Source organism: Zophobas morio, unplaced genomic scaffold, assembly GCF_036711695.1.
Source record: "Zophobas morio isolate AGI-343-1 ecotype UQ-CSIRO unplaced genomic scaffold, CSIRO_AGI_Zmor_V1 ptg000004l, whole genome shotgun sequence".
Lineage (NCBI taxonomy): Eukaryota > Metazoa > Arthropoda > Insecta > Coleoptera > Tenebrionidae > Zophobas > Zophobas morio.
The window spans coordinates 13,697,983-13,713,632 of NW_026972109.1; the positions used below are offsets into that span (position 1 = coordinate 13,697,983).

Sequence of the window (15,650 nt, forward strand, 5' to 3'; positions counted from 1 at the left end):
TTTATGTAATTTCGTCAAATTTTTAATAGCAAAAACTGAGAAAATTATAACCAACTTCTTTTAGTAATCATTTTGTAATTGCAACGTTTTCATTACAAAATATACCAAGTGTTATAAAAAGTTAACGAGAAGCACAGAAGCAAAAAACCTGAATTGAAAGCAATACACTCTTAAAGCATCGTTTTATAATAATTTTTCAAAATAAAGACGTGGAATTTCCTTAATAGAGAAAATAGCATAAAAAAAACTATTTTATAAGGTAATTGTCACACTCGTTGTTTTTGTAAAAACTCGTGTGATAATAATGGACCTTATAAAATATGTTTTTTAACACACCATTCTATGTGCTCATCATTAAACGTAATACGTATAAACTACATATATTTTTCTGAATTAAGTAAGTTGGCAGCAAACAACATCTAATATTATCTTTAATTACAATAAAAACAAAATTGATTTCCGTCTATAAAAACCATCCAACACATTCTAATCCAAAAATAATAACAAAACAAATGGATAATAACGAAATTGATGATTTTCCTGCGCTTATTTCGTTATATCGATTTCTAATTTTCCCTTTTTTATGGATTTCCTTATTTTTTATTCATCAACTAATTCATAACTCGAATAGTAATTTAATTTTTATACAGGCGATATCATTCTGTCATTAAGGGTGGTTCAATATTAATTAAATGTCTGTCCTTTTTTATTGGGTGTGATAATATCCTTGAGGATACTTTTAAATAATAGAGGGAACAACTCGAGGTACCCCGGCTTTGCTTTATTTCAATAATCGCGGATAATGATAATATCGTTACTTTTATTTTCTTGAAGTATAATTTTTTATGTCATTTGGCAAAATCGGTCTTAATTTAGCAGGTACTAGCCCCACCAACCCGCCCTCTATTTTCTTTCATTTGCCAAAATCAGTCATATCTTAGCACCCGCCCACCCACCCTCTTTTTTCTTAGAGGGTATGTGGTTTGCCGAAATCAGTCTTATTTTAGCAGGTAGTAGCCCCGCCCACCCACCCTTGTTTTCTTAGATGGTATCTCATTTGCCAAAGTCAGTCTTATCAGTCTTAGCTGCTTGATTGCAAAATGTTGTTTTATATTTTTAGTTTTGATTTTTTTCCAAAAATCTGGACGTTTCGGGTAAAAATTCAACACGGAGTCATAAACTACATGTATAGGACTATGTTATTTTACACAATTTAAAACCTATTTACTATGTTCATACAATTTTGAAGTGACGTCATCACATTATTGGGGACGACTATCAGACAAATTTTGATTAGCGTTTTACCATCTACATCATATTCCAAATATAATACAAAATTTGACAACAATCGGCCAAGTACTTTCGGAGATTATCTGTCTAATAAAAATCCGTGACGGCAGACAGACAGACAGACAGACGGACAGAAGATAGATAGACAGACGGAAACGAGAAACTCATTTCTTCGTACTCGAGGAGTCATGAATGGTCGAGAAAACGTAAAAATAAAGGGTCGGCCGGCGGACTCGATTACAATACTTCCTTCGCTTACGCTCGGGAAGTAAAAAAATAAATAAAAGTGGTCATTACTTTTGACGAGGAAATAAAATTACAAGAATAAGCATCTCTGTTAGTAAAAAAGTCGTTATACGCAAAATATTAGTATAATATGCCGGGGGAGCAATAAAAAACACGATCAAAGACAAGTATTGGTTTTTGAAGATTCGTCTTTGATTGTGTTTTTATTGTTCTCGATAATATAAGTAAGCTGCGAAAAAAATTATTAGTTATGGCAATTTTAAACACCGGAAATACATTGTAGTTTCCGTACTTAGATAAACGATAAAAATTAGATTAAAAAAATATATATACGAGAATTTCACCTAGAATAATTGAACCAAGTACAGTGGGTAAAAATATCTCCGCATTAATATTTAAGATATTGCTGTTATTATCTGCCACTTACCTTAAAGAAAAGTTTATTTTCCGATATCAGTTCTATAATTACCGTAGGGAAGTATTGTAATACAGTCAAATTAAATCTGCTGGCATTTCAAACGTCTACGTTTCATATATTTATTTCACAGAATGCCGTTAATATTTACAATCACTGACCAATTAGCTTTGAAACAATGAGTTGGAACAAATTTCGTGAAGCTGTTAAACAGTTTGTCCTGAATAAATACGAATAAGACTTTTTGTTAGAAAATATTGTAGTAATTACATTACATATATTGTTTCGTTTTGTTCGCTACCGTGGAGATCCTTTTTTCGTGGAATCATGAGTCTTGGATTTATTGTGAACAGTCAGATTTGCATTAGCAGTTGTCAAGTTTACGATGTAAATTTAGACAGATTCAAGATTACTTTGTAGTTCTTTTGGCCTCTTTTGAAATGGTGTAAGTCATTTTGTCGTGAATTACAATTATTTTGCCGTTGGTAATTTAGTGTTCCTTTAATTAATTTTCTCGTGCCGTTAAAATTTGATGGAGCGGCGTCCGGTGTGAACCGCTCTTTACCAAAGTCTCTGACCCTCTTCAGACATTTATCCGAAACATCTCGACGTGACAAATTCCCCGTTTTTTTTGGGGCAGCTTTCGCCGCCGATCCTTCCTGCTACAGCTCGTCCTTCCGTGTCCCGTTCGGGCCAATTCCCTCGACATCTTCGAGTCCTCCTGGAGGAAGGCCCTCCGGCGTCCCGATGTCACCGTCCGTAATGGCCGTATTTGCGTACGGGCCGTTTCTCCCACTCCGTCCCGCGGAAACACAACACCAATGAAAACCATCTTTCCCTTCGCGTCCCGCTGGCTGTTTTCTCTTCATTTCGACATGGCGCGCGCAACATACCGAGCTATTACAGTAAGAAAACAGACATATAAAACTGAGAGCGGGTTAGGGGCTGAGGGACGTAAAAATCAATATCCCCGGGGCTGCTAAATCACGCTTATCAAGAGCACTTTCCCCCCGCAGTCGCGCGCCCGAGATCGACACCCCCGACGCCGCCCCCGCCGCCGCCGCCTCCCTCCTCACTACAAAACATTCAATTTGAACGTCAAGTTAAAACGAAATGGATTTTGCAGCAGGCCGGGGAGAACGAGATTTGGATCCGAAAATTTCGGGGGGCGGCGGCCGGCGGCGGCGGCCCGCGCCGCGATCGCCGGAACCAATTAACGGGACGGCGAAGGTGCCGCCGACGGGACGGATGCCGCGTTAAAAACCAAGCCGGGAGGGGCGGCGACCCCCGGCCGGGACGTTATGGACTTAAGTAATTTCTTACCCTAATGGATATTTAATGTGGGGCGGCAACGAGGAGGAAGACGTGAAGAAGTGTTGCAATAATGCAACAAAATTATAAAACAGCCTGCTCGATTTGATGGACTAAAAATAAAATTCTAATAAAAATCTAATAAAATGCCGGTGGCTCGAGTGGCGTTGGGAACACGGCGGCGACGCGACCGAGTGCGACGACGTGGGGGAAGTTTCACGGCGCGCGGAGAACATTATTACATTATAAAATAAAAACTCCACATAGTATATTATTAAAGAACCGGTCTGCTTGGAAAGTTGTTATTAAATGATTTAAAACACAATTGTTCTACTTACAAGAATGATGTCATTACAGAAACATTATTAAACAACGTTCATAATAGAGAGCCCGATCAAATTTTTAATGGCTAATAACGGCGAAATTAGCCCTTAGAAATACGGGGAATGCGTCCCGTTTCAGACATCCTATTACGGAAAGAAGTGATGTAAAGAAAATAATATTTTTCCATCTCAAGCAAACTCGTTCGGAATACAAAGTGTGTATTATGGAAGGAAATAGACCGCCTCACCTGCCCCTCACACCACTTATATTTCAATTTTCATACTTTATACGCCCCGTACACGGGTAGAACAAAAATTTCTCTTGCAGGAAAATTTCTAACATCGACCGATTTTTAACAAGTCACTGTGATTGACAATAATGATGATCGATGCCGAGCAAATTTTCCAAAATCGAAAGATTGAGTCAAGTTTTTGTGGCGGCGGCGGCGGCGGTCTCGCAGGGGCAATAGAGGGAACGAACAAAGAGGGGAAAGAGAGAAGGGAACCGAGAGATATATCATCATACAGAATAATGAAATTTCTTGGCAGAGAAAATAAGATAGACTGTTTAATATCTGAAGGTATGTAGGAGATTGAAAAATACATATGAGCCTGAAAAGACCGGAACACTGGCAAGAAAATAGGAAAATACTGGAAAAGTTCTTGCACACGGGAAATAATGCAAAGTAAATAGAATAAGTTGTGAGCGCTTTAAATGGGGTACGTTTCCGGCTCGTTGGATACGTAAATCATTATTTATATTCCTGATGTTTGAACTTCAATTACAATCCGGGACAACTGAAATAATTATACTTTGTATGCGTACTCGTACACAAAGTTCGCGGTAATTGACCAATTATTTCTGAATAAAATTTATAAATTGCATTTTCAGTATGCGACGCAAGCTGTCGGACACGAGCTCCGATTGCAACGAATCCGCGTTTTAAAACCCATGACCGATCGGAAAAATCGCGCAATTTCTGCACGTCGACTTGAGCTTCTTCGCCGTGGGCAATTTATAAATCTCTTCCTACAACTTTCTCCGGCTTTTGTTTTCGAACAAGACATCAATGAAGGCTTCGTAAGGAAAAAAATGACAAACTGTTCTATCTCGAAACTGAAAAAGTCTATTTCGCGGTAACACGCGATGTAGCGTTAAAATTTATACGCAGCGTTATGAGCAAACTTAAATTTAGGTTGACTTCGATACAGAAAATACTAAGACTAAAACAACCATAAGTCAACGCGTAAAAATTGTCGACGATGAGACAGCAGAGGCTGAATCCGCGAGACGACCAAGGTTAGACGATCCTGCAAATACCCGCTCCGGATGGTTCATGGCCCGTAACGAAATTTGCTAAATACAAATATTGACGCATTCTTTACAATTTTTTAAATTAATTCCAGATAAACTGCTTTAGAGAATACAGTTTTTAAGCTGCTAGAATTCTATACAGATGACATCTAACTGGCATTTGGTTATTGCTACATTATTTCTAGTATACTGTGGCCGATGGCCTTTTAAAACAATGTCCTATGTAATTTCCATTTTGATAGACAGTTTCAATACGTCGAGAATTAATACAGTTCTATAACTTTCCGTTTTCCATACTAATTACGTGAGCGTGAATTCAGTTTGTCTTTATCGTTTATGAAAAACTGGTGAACAATATGCAGATACAAATATAGACACACAGTTAAATTACAACAGAAACCTGCTGTTATATTTAGAATCTCAATTAAATATTTGACTGCAGCTAAATATTTAACGCGGTATTAAACTACTATGTGACCGACTCTATGCCAATCACATGTCACTAAACGCTTCATTAAATACGAGTCGGTTGATTCGAAAACACCAAATGAGGTGTGTCGCATAAGTTTTGATTTTGATGAAAAAAAATGCGATTTGAGTTTTTGTGTTAACCTCTATAAACAAAAAATTAGCATGTACAATACATTAAAGCAGATAATCAACGGGAAAATTATTCTCTCAGCACCAATAACAAGCTTAAGTTCAAGTGTTCATGTTTATATATCGAAAGAATGTCACGTAGACATTTGAATGAGTTAATTAAGCCACCAATCCCTCGAAATGTTCTCAATATTATAATTCTAATTTTATTATTAAATAAAAACATGCATATTCTCACATTTTAGAAAAAAAAAAATTGTAATCACGTCCTCAACACCATGTACACGATATTCTTAACATACATGCAAAATTTGACAATATTCGGTCCAGTAGTTTACTGTTATAAATTTAGGTGTTCATAAAAGCAAACATTCTAGTGGCAATTTTATAGAATAATTTTATGAAAATACAGGAAAAATACTAGGAAATTATTAATGGCGACGAATACATTTTTACATAATTGTTAGAATAAAAGTCCATCAGAACAAAAACAATCTTGGCAACATTTTTTAAAGTGCCGTAAGTACCAAAGAGTAAAACGCTAAAATCTTGAAATACCATCTTGCAGCTGTAGCGTTTCGTAATATCCTCTAGAAATGAATCACAATAAAGTAAGCAATAAAGGCCAAATTAAAAATTCAAAAATTAAGCAGCGAAAAAAAATGGCTAAAAATTTCGCCCCTAATAATGAAAATGAGGTAATATTTTAAAAATTATAATTGAATCTTCATAACCACCCAGCAGCCGAAAATCCCCCTTCCATTGCCCCTTTTAGCTCTAATTAATTTATAAACCCCTTTCTCGGCACTTAATTTATTTTTAATCGCTTTCCGGATATTTTTCCTTGGCAAGTTTCCGAATGATTTATGTTATTTTTGTGTGCCAGCTTCAATAAATCGCCGTGTAAACTTACACCTAATTAAAATTTACTTCCTCAACGTTTCGCAGCTGAGGAAATACTCGGCCATAAAAAAAATCGCCCGACTTCTGATAAATCGCGTCGAAAATTTTATTCCGGGCGTCTCTGCACACTTACCGTATCCATCTTTTATGTTTTATTGGGCCGATTGTTATTCTATTATCTGAGAATGGGACATAGGAATATCGCCGTCGAGTTCTCGTCCTGCGAGATTTATCTCGTGGACACGAGACCCGAGTGTTGCCCCTATTTCACCCTGTCGTGTTCAGTTGGACGCCTGCTATTGAAAAATGCCCGTTTTATGGCAAAATTCAAGGTTTCTGGCGCAATTAAACGACGATTATGTGTGACGTTTCGAGCTCGCCATCAACCGTGTTGTATTGTCTACTATGTCGGTTATGGTGTATAAAATGCTAAGAATATGGGAATTAAATAAAGGGTAGTAAATATGTAAAAGGGGCATAAAAGTGGCTTTACGAGCCTACAAAGTTGAATGGTTATGGTGTCGTAATGTACGACATGTTACATGCATCTCTTCCTCGCAAATAAGAACTGAAGCACCATTACTCGGGGTGGTTTTTAAATAAGGGCTTTCGCGGTTTATTGAAACATCAAAAACATAACAAAAAAAACCAAAGGGATGACGGAAAGGGAAATGTGTTACGATACACAAAATCGGATAAAATTTTAGTGCAGCGTACATATAGACAATTTTATAACCTATGCACCTGGTGCTTGCTGACTAGTTTTCTACAAGATATTCAGCTGTTATTTTCATCCCAGGAGTATAGCGATAAAGCCATTTAAATAATATCTAATTTCAGATCGTAGAATACGAAAGTGCTAAACAAAATTGTATAGTCATCCCCTGAGAAATTGATGACGTCATCTTTTAGAGTAAATCGATAACTTTTGGTTAATGTTCTGTAGATTTTGTATCAGAAAGTCTTATCTAATTCTAAAATTGTCATGAAAATTTATAAATAGTAATATGTACAATTCATAAATGATATAGACAATGTCATTTAAACAAACAGCTTTGTTTAAAATAAGATGCGGTATCTGTTATGGTTCGAAGTTCAGGGAAGTTCATTCAGATGTTTTGTTGCGGTTTCCAAACTGGCTCTTATTAAAAAAATAAATGGTGTGTGATTTTCCGTTTCGTGACTTTTAGCATTTTTTCCTGTGCTAATGCTTTCTGAGGTTCTTTTTTAATAAAAAAAAAGTAAATTACGTTTAGATGCGGGATTTCTTGAATCAATAATGCAACAATTTTAGAGGGAAAAGCAAAAAAGCAATCAAGAACGACGTTATGTTGCTGGAGTAAATGGTCAATTTAGCAAGTCGCAGTAATCTTCTTATTTTATCGTTCCTCTTCATTTTTTCTTTTTGATGCTCCCTTTTATTATATTCGGTGATAAATTTAATAAGTCCAATTCTCCCGTTGTAGGCAACGCATATAACCATAAATAAATAAATAAAAAAGGACTCTTCGTTCCGGAGTAATATCTTCAAATTTAATCAAGTTTCAACTCGTGTACGGAATAAAGATTAGATTTGGTCCCTCGCAATTGGGTCTAATCGAATATTTCATTTTCCAGACGTCCGTGTTGACGACAATAAGAAGCAATTATTATGAACTCACCTATATTGGGTCGATCAGGATTCCTGTAAAAAAAACAGAATTAAATTCATTGAAACGGAGGAAATAAAGATTTATGCGTAATTAAATTTTGATAAATTTGTAGTCTCGGTAGACGAAGGAGAAGGCAAAGGAAAAATAATGGTGTATTTTAAAACTTTTTTAATAAATCTCCTTGCATAACTTTTCAACTTCTATTTTGTTCCTTTCCATATGAATAACATCTTCTGTTATCTTACTTCGCAAAGTATCCAGATATTTTAATGAAACGTTACATTAAAATTTTCCCGAACAAAACGATCTCGTAACTTTATATAAAACAAACTTAATTACTTATCTGCGTCATAGAAAACTTTTCATCCCTCACGAGAATGATAATAATAAAAAAATAATGAAAGCGAAGGGGAAAAATCGCGCTTTACAAGAATGACCGATTTTTCACAGTGTGCCCGCGGAGGAAACGTCAAGACCCGCAAAAAATTAACACAATAAATAACTCTTCGCCTCCGGACAGAAGGAATAAAACAAATCGGTTTAATTAAATTGACAAATTGGTTATTTGAAAAAAACACAAATTCCACTTCCAGCTCTTAACACAACTTAGATCAAAGCCTCTAAACCTGTTCCCCTATTTGGGTTGCGTTATAAAAGCGAAAATGAATAACAAATACGACCTAATCCATTCCCGGAGTAATCCGGGGCCTTGATGAGAAATTTAACGAAGACATTATAATTAAGCATTAAAATTTAATTTAATGTCAAGTAGTAGTAAATCCATTTAGCCTCAATTTTGAAGCAATTAATAAAGCAAAATATAAATCCAAATGAATCTATTTCGCGGTAATAAGCAATCGGCTGAAATCCTCTTACCCCACAAATCCCAATCTACAGATATTGTATTATTGTTACACTCGACTTTACGAGACGAAATATCGATAACTCCGGAAGAACCCGGATCGAACGGGTCACCCTCAGTTTTCCGAACACTTTCTTATTCGTGACCACGTAATCATGTTTATCCGATAATTTCTCTTGGCGGTGACGTGGATTCTACTCGGCTCGAATGAGAAAATCGTGGATGAACAATTTCAAACAATCCTTTAACGACTTGAGCATTTTTAATAACAAAAAATGATACAAAGAAAAAAGAATAAAAATTTCACAACACCCACTCCGTTAATCAAGAGCGCACACAAATGAAAAAAGTTTAATAAAAGCCCATTTGAACATTTCCTTTATTCAAACTTGAAAAAGGCATAACGTACAATTCGCAAAGAAAAAACTGCTTCCAGGTTTATTAAAAACATGCAGCTAATCATTTCTGTTACAAAAATTCCTAATGTGGTGGAAATATAACACCATACACTTGGTAATTTCCGCTGTTGGGAAATATTTTATAACTAAGTAACCAGCGACAACTCATATTTTTAGAGTTCGGAATGCGCTGTGCTAACAGATTTTCCACTAATAATAATGATATATGCTAACTAAATTGTATTTTTAGAATTTAAAATTCTCGCTTCTGTTAGTCATTTTTAAGAGTTCGTTTCACGGTATGACATATTTCAGTTGGCTCCCCTGAATAAACATTTTAATGGCCTTTTGATATATTTTCGATAAATCCAGTATTCTTTATTTGATTTTCTTAATCCTTACATATTTTGATTTTTGTTATACAAATATTTTTAACTATTTAAACTCAAGATTAATTTTATTTCTCATTTAAGCTAATTTTGTAAGTATTTATCTTCGTTTTACTTTATTTTTTCCATAACATCTATTATGATTTTTTATCATCCACTCCACTTTTTCCGTTTTCTCAATTTATTTTACTGTATTATCTTCTGGTTTCCTGGGCAAATTAATTCATTTTTCATCAAAATTTTATTACGACTTGAAAATGTTTTTTGTACTGCCAGAACGAAATATGACATTCACTCGGTATTTGAACTGTAATCACTAACTCATTGGACATTTAGTAGCACGGGTTGCAAGATTCCAGAGCATTAGGTTTTGCAATTTCTAAATTAACTTGTAAAACGTTATCATACAATTTTCATTTTTTCCAAGAATCTGGATATCTACGATCCAGAATGAAGGTATAGAAATATATTATTTTATAAAATTTAAATAGTATTTACTTAGCAAAATTTTGAAATAACGTCATCAAATTGTTAGACTCAAACCAGTAGTTTCAGAGATTAACTGTGTAAATAAACTCGTCAACAGTCGACAAGCGACCGACAAATGGAAACGGGATATAATTTTTTTCACTAAATTTGGTTTTTGCACTACACGTGTGGTTGTGGGTGTAATAATGTATTTATTATGTATTATGAATATATTTTGGTGTTTTCAATAACTGTTTTCAGTATATTCTTGAAATAAAAGTAAAAAATCTTAAGAGTTTCATGTACGAAAAATGTCGAAGATCCCCGTTAACGAATTACATAAAAAGCAAAAGAAAGTTATTCGAAAAATGCTAATTTGTTATTTTGTTAAAGAAAGTAATTGCAACAATACCGTTGCGCAACAACTTCACACTCTACTTCCTCGTAACCGACCGAAACATTTAAGCAACAAATTCGCTGTTATTGTTTTATATAACGGTCAATTAATTTTAATAACACCTCTAATCCACCAAACAATCGCTTCCCTTCAACATCCACCCTCCGACCCTATCCTTTTAAATACACCGTACGGTTAAACGTACACGTTTTCCGGTCGTCCGTAGCGTACGAAATCCCCATCACGACCCGCCTAGTATTTGTCAACACTTTGAATCGTTTTCAGGCAGTGAATGAAACCCTTATCTTCCTTTTTTGTCGGTGTCCCGACGCTCAAAGCGGAGAAGCGTCGGAGGCGGCGGCGGCGGCGGCAATAAGGCACAGCGATGTTCGCCTAGTTCGGTGCGGCGTGTAACGGGCGAAAATGGTAGGATAAGCCGGGAATCCCCTAGGTCAACGATCAGAGCAAGCCCTGACCCGAGACCCGACTTACTCACTGACCTTATTTCCTTGCTATCAGCACCACAAACGCCGAATGTCAAGGACGTGCAATCAACGTGGCCGTGGCCACGTGTCACGCACACTTTTCCCGCAAGATGACTAACCGTAATCGACGTGCTGGGAATCGGACGCCGCAGGGATCCGCACTGTCTCGTTGCGTTTTCAATTTCCTTAACAACGACACTCCAATCATATAAAACGCGACGACGCGTCTTGAAAGAGACCGCGATTTTGAGGCTGGTTTTTTCTAAAAAGGTTTTATGTAATAGATACTATTCTATCAGAGAAATATTGTATAGATTTATTAATAATAATAGAAAATAACGATTTCCACACACCGACGGTTGACATTTCGTAAATACCGCCAAAATTGTTAGATAAAACGACAAATACCTCTAGTGGCTTTCAAATTTAGCAGCGAAAGTAAAAATAAAGTGTCAAGGTTGCACGGTCTATGTTTAAATGCTTCTAAAACGGTGCACTGTGTTTAAAGTAGTAACACCTTTTTTATAAGAATTTATTTCTAATTTGTACAACAGACAAAAAAAGGTGGGTTATTATTATGTGGAGGTCAGAATGGTTGACTGAGCGGTCACAGGTTTATTTTCATTCTAGTTTGATTTTATCATAAATTTGTAAAGCACGCCAACATATTTATGTAACAACGCAAACAAAGCAACAAAGACAACAAAAAGTAGCTAACGTACATTTCTTACCTCTATGGACATAGTTTTATAAACAACCTTTCATAGTTCATATTTCATAATAAAAGACACATAAAAACATAACAATAAGACTAAAATAACTCTAGGTGGTAATGCTACCTTTCACCTGATTCACATAGATATTAAGACGCATTGAATTCATTGTTCACTAAACGACTAAGTCTCTGAGTAGCCATAATTTATGGAACGATTGTTCTAACCAATTACACAAGGGTCCATAAGAAGACCCATTTATATATACAAGATGATTATAAAAAATTGTAGAGTAAGTTGGCTCTGAAATTTAGTAAATTTGCCGCCTGGTTGTGATGCTTGATGACTACTCATCGTCTGCTATAAATGTCAACCATAACCTCATTTTCTTAAGTATTTTTAGCGATCATTCATCAATGATTTGCTCGGATGTTGTGAAAAATCACTAAAAATTAAAAAAATTTGGTCCTCAATTAATGTTCTCAGTGTAACATTGTATAGATAGGATAGCACTGAACCTAACTAGGGTGGAAATAGAATGAGAAGAACATGCTGCCTGATACGTAGGCCACCAATAATTCAGGCCGCATGATAGACTTTTTCACAGCCAAGTCGATTTACATTATTTTATTATTGAAGTCAACAACCAACATTTAAACAAAATATTATATGATACACAAGAAAATATATACTTTCATGTTGACGATATCTTAACCTTTGGGAAAAATAATAACGAATATTTTAAATATTCAAACCAAGAAAACTCTTTAAATCGTAATATTCCTCAGCCCGTGCCGTTTGCATAATCTGCGTATAATGAGCGTCGATGTCAAGGTTTCGCGCAACATCGACGTCTCAACTCATACAGGTATCAAATTAGCGGAAAATCAGGCCCCGGTCCTGGTTAAATAAGCCTGTGATCGGTAAATTTTGTCTCGTTTTGGTCGGGGGGATTATTTTCGGACTTTTCGGACATCGCCCGTGTGGCACAGGAGTAGATGAAGCGCGTCTAACATGCCCAACATGGCGTAAGCACATGGGATGTTTCCTTTTGCCACGCATTAACCTTTGAGAGCTAAAAGGACCAATCAGCGCGGAAACAGCTTTCCAACATAAAATGAACTATAAAGTAGGTTCTTTGCCAAGCAAATATGATTACAAGCAGTCAATGGCTCAAACATTGTTTATTTCCGCTTTATGTGGCGTAAGCATGCTTGTTTGGAGCGAACAAAGGATTCGGTCCTAAGAAAAAACAAGCGAAAAAGTGACAGGAACAACCGAAAACGTTGGATGGTGGGGGAGGGCGGGAATTTGATTGCACGGTAATACAGAGTGAGTTTAAGAAAGACACACTCGTAAAACGACGATTATCTATTTAATATAGTCGTTTGAATTGACTTTGGCGGGACGTGCTGTAAACGGTGTGATGAGCGTTCATTAGTAGCGCACACCCTACTGTACTTACCACACCTATTTATTTTATTCGTTGAAAGATTTAGAGCTTCACAAGTTAGTGTCAATCGAAAATACTAACAAAGGCAGTCTCGACTGAAATTTATAATAGTAAATTAAAATGTGTACTTTAAGTACGCCGAACATTATAGTGGAAAACAATCACATCTACTAAAATACCTCAACAAATACGACGTGCGATAAATTTTATTGCCGGTTAAATGAAATGTTTCATTTCTTCTATCCTGCGCAAGCATTTTACAGCTTTTAACGTGTATACATTGACCATTAATTTTTCTTATTTGGTTTTGAATTATGTTCAGTAATAATGTCGTAAATGACAAAAGCATACATGAAAAAGAGCTCTCTAAACTGGATGTTTTAAAGATATTGCGAAAAAAGCACATTTCCAGCTGAATGCGTAGCATATATGAACGTAACTTGGATGTTATTACTCGTTTATTTTTGATCAGCAAGTGAAGTAATTTTCCATATAAGACAAGCCAACATAATACAGGCATGTCATGAAATGTCAATACGCGTCGAGAGAGCAATACACAGACACGAAATTTCACACACTTTACATTTTTTACGCGTTCTCTTACCAACAAATGTTAATTAAATCGTAATCGTAATTTCGTAATTAAAACATACTCTACATTTTTATATTATGCAAAAAACTGGTTTGTCGTTGGATGTGTTTTCGTGATTTAAAAAAAAAAAAACTGTATTTTTAAGAGCTTAAAGAAAATCCCTGTGGGTCTGACAGAAAACAATCTTTTGCTTATAAAATCTGAGGTTTAAGAAAATTTGAATTTCATTTAAACACCCTCTTGTTAAATATCCAAAATTCCATGACGCCATCAAAAACGTAGATCATAGGAGTATGCCAAAAATTCGTGTCGTGTTGTTGGCAATGCTACTGTTTTTCGATTTGGTTTTTAAATCAGGATTTGTTGCCAATAGCTTTCACCACTGAGTTTCAGTCTGCTGTATATTGATCTTCCAGAAAATTGCTACTGTGTGATGAAACACACAACATTTTAAGAAGTCGGGAGGCACTTGAGAGAATAATTATGTTAGACGTAAACGTTTAGAACGCAAACACTACTTTTTAACAAAAATAATTGTTAATGGAAGCCAGACGTCGGTGAAGTTATTCAAAACTAGGAAAACACGCGGGTTTAAAAAAAAATAAAATTGTTACACAGTACATACAAAATTTTGTTTATCTAGTGTTAATTATTACAAAACCCAGCTTTAGCTTTGAAGCAGAGACAAAAGTTACATAATAACGGTGACGTAAACTAAAACTGTGATGTAATATTTGCAACATATTAAAGCCCATTGTTATGTTAAAGTTTTCATTTAACCTCAACCCCTTGTAACCGCAAATGGTAAAGTAATACGGTAATAATAAATAATAACTCTTTTAGTGTTACCTGTTTTTAAAGTACGTGCAACACTTTCTTTCCCATAATAACAAATACACATAAAATAGGTACTGTACAAAATTCTCCAGATGCTCCCAAATGAACAAACACATACTGGTATATCCTTCTCTCTTTTAATTTCGATAATGTAAATTTTACAGGCGAAGAAACAGAACAACTTTGGTGTACTCCGCAATCAAATAATTAATTCCAAACACACGAAATTTTGCACTTGTTTAACACGCTTGTGTAGCTCACCTACACAAACTCGTAATAGCGTAAGTCTCACTATACTTCCTGGCGACACCTCATAAGAGAATCCAGGTCAGACAGTGAAACATCAAGCTCCCTAGGAACATAAAAAAAACTAAGAAAAAGTAAAGAAGGGAACATGCGAATTTAGTCGCAGATGTGTCGGATACTGGTAATGTAGCTAAGGAAAAAAGAAAACTGAGAAGACATCTTATGTATTTCAAATGAAAACAGATCTTTCCTAGGACTGTTTAGAAAAGTATTCGTTGTGTGCGTGTAGAAACTCCGGGTTAAAACAAAATCTCAGCAACAACCTAGGAAAAGTATAGTCTACAACTCGAATGAAATATTCATTTCTCGCTCGCACGAAAAATTTAATAAAAATTCTCAATTCTTAGTTTAGGCCAACATAGATGGCACGAATGTGGTCATTACTTTGTGAATTAACCGTTGGTTAGAATCGGCGTTACCCCCCCTCTTTACATACGTTACCAGTAATGAAATTATGTTAATTAAGACCGGCGTGTATTATTCCAGTGTACAAGAATAACAAGGCGTTGTTTCAAGCGTATTCCTCGTGTTTGTTTTAAATTAAATTGAGTTCTTGTCCGCGGCGGTAGTGGCGGCGGCAAAAACTTAATAAAAACCCATGATCGCAACAACGTAAATATACAAAATTATAAATTGCGATAGACGGGTGCGAGTGAGGCGGCAGGTCCCGGTACGGGCCGGAGGCGGCGGAGCGG

General features: G+C 35.8%; 1 protein-coding gene across 1 annotated transcript in view; it reads right to left on the bottom strand.

The window, feature by feature from the left end:
- LOC135142081 (TOX high mobility group box family member 4-like) overlaps positions 1-15,650 on the bottom strand; it is a 207,163-nt gene that overhangs the window by 79,956 nt on the left and 111,557 nt on the right. Inside the window, exon 2 of the mRNA XM_064073752.1 lies at positions 8,065-8,087. The gene's annotated coding sequence lies outside the window, so the exon portion shown is untranslated. The remainder of the gene's footprint in view (positions 1-8,064; positions 8,088-15,650) is intronic.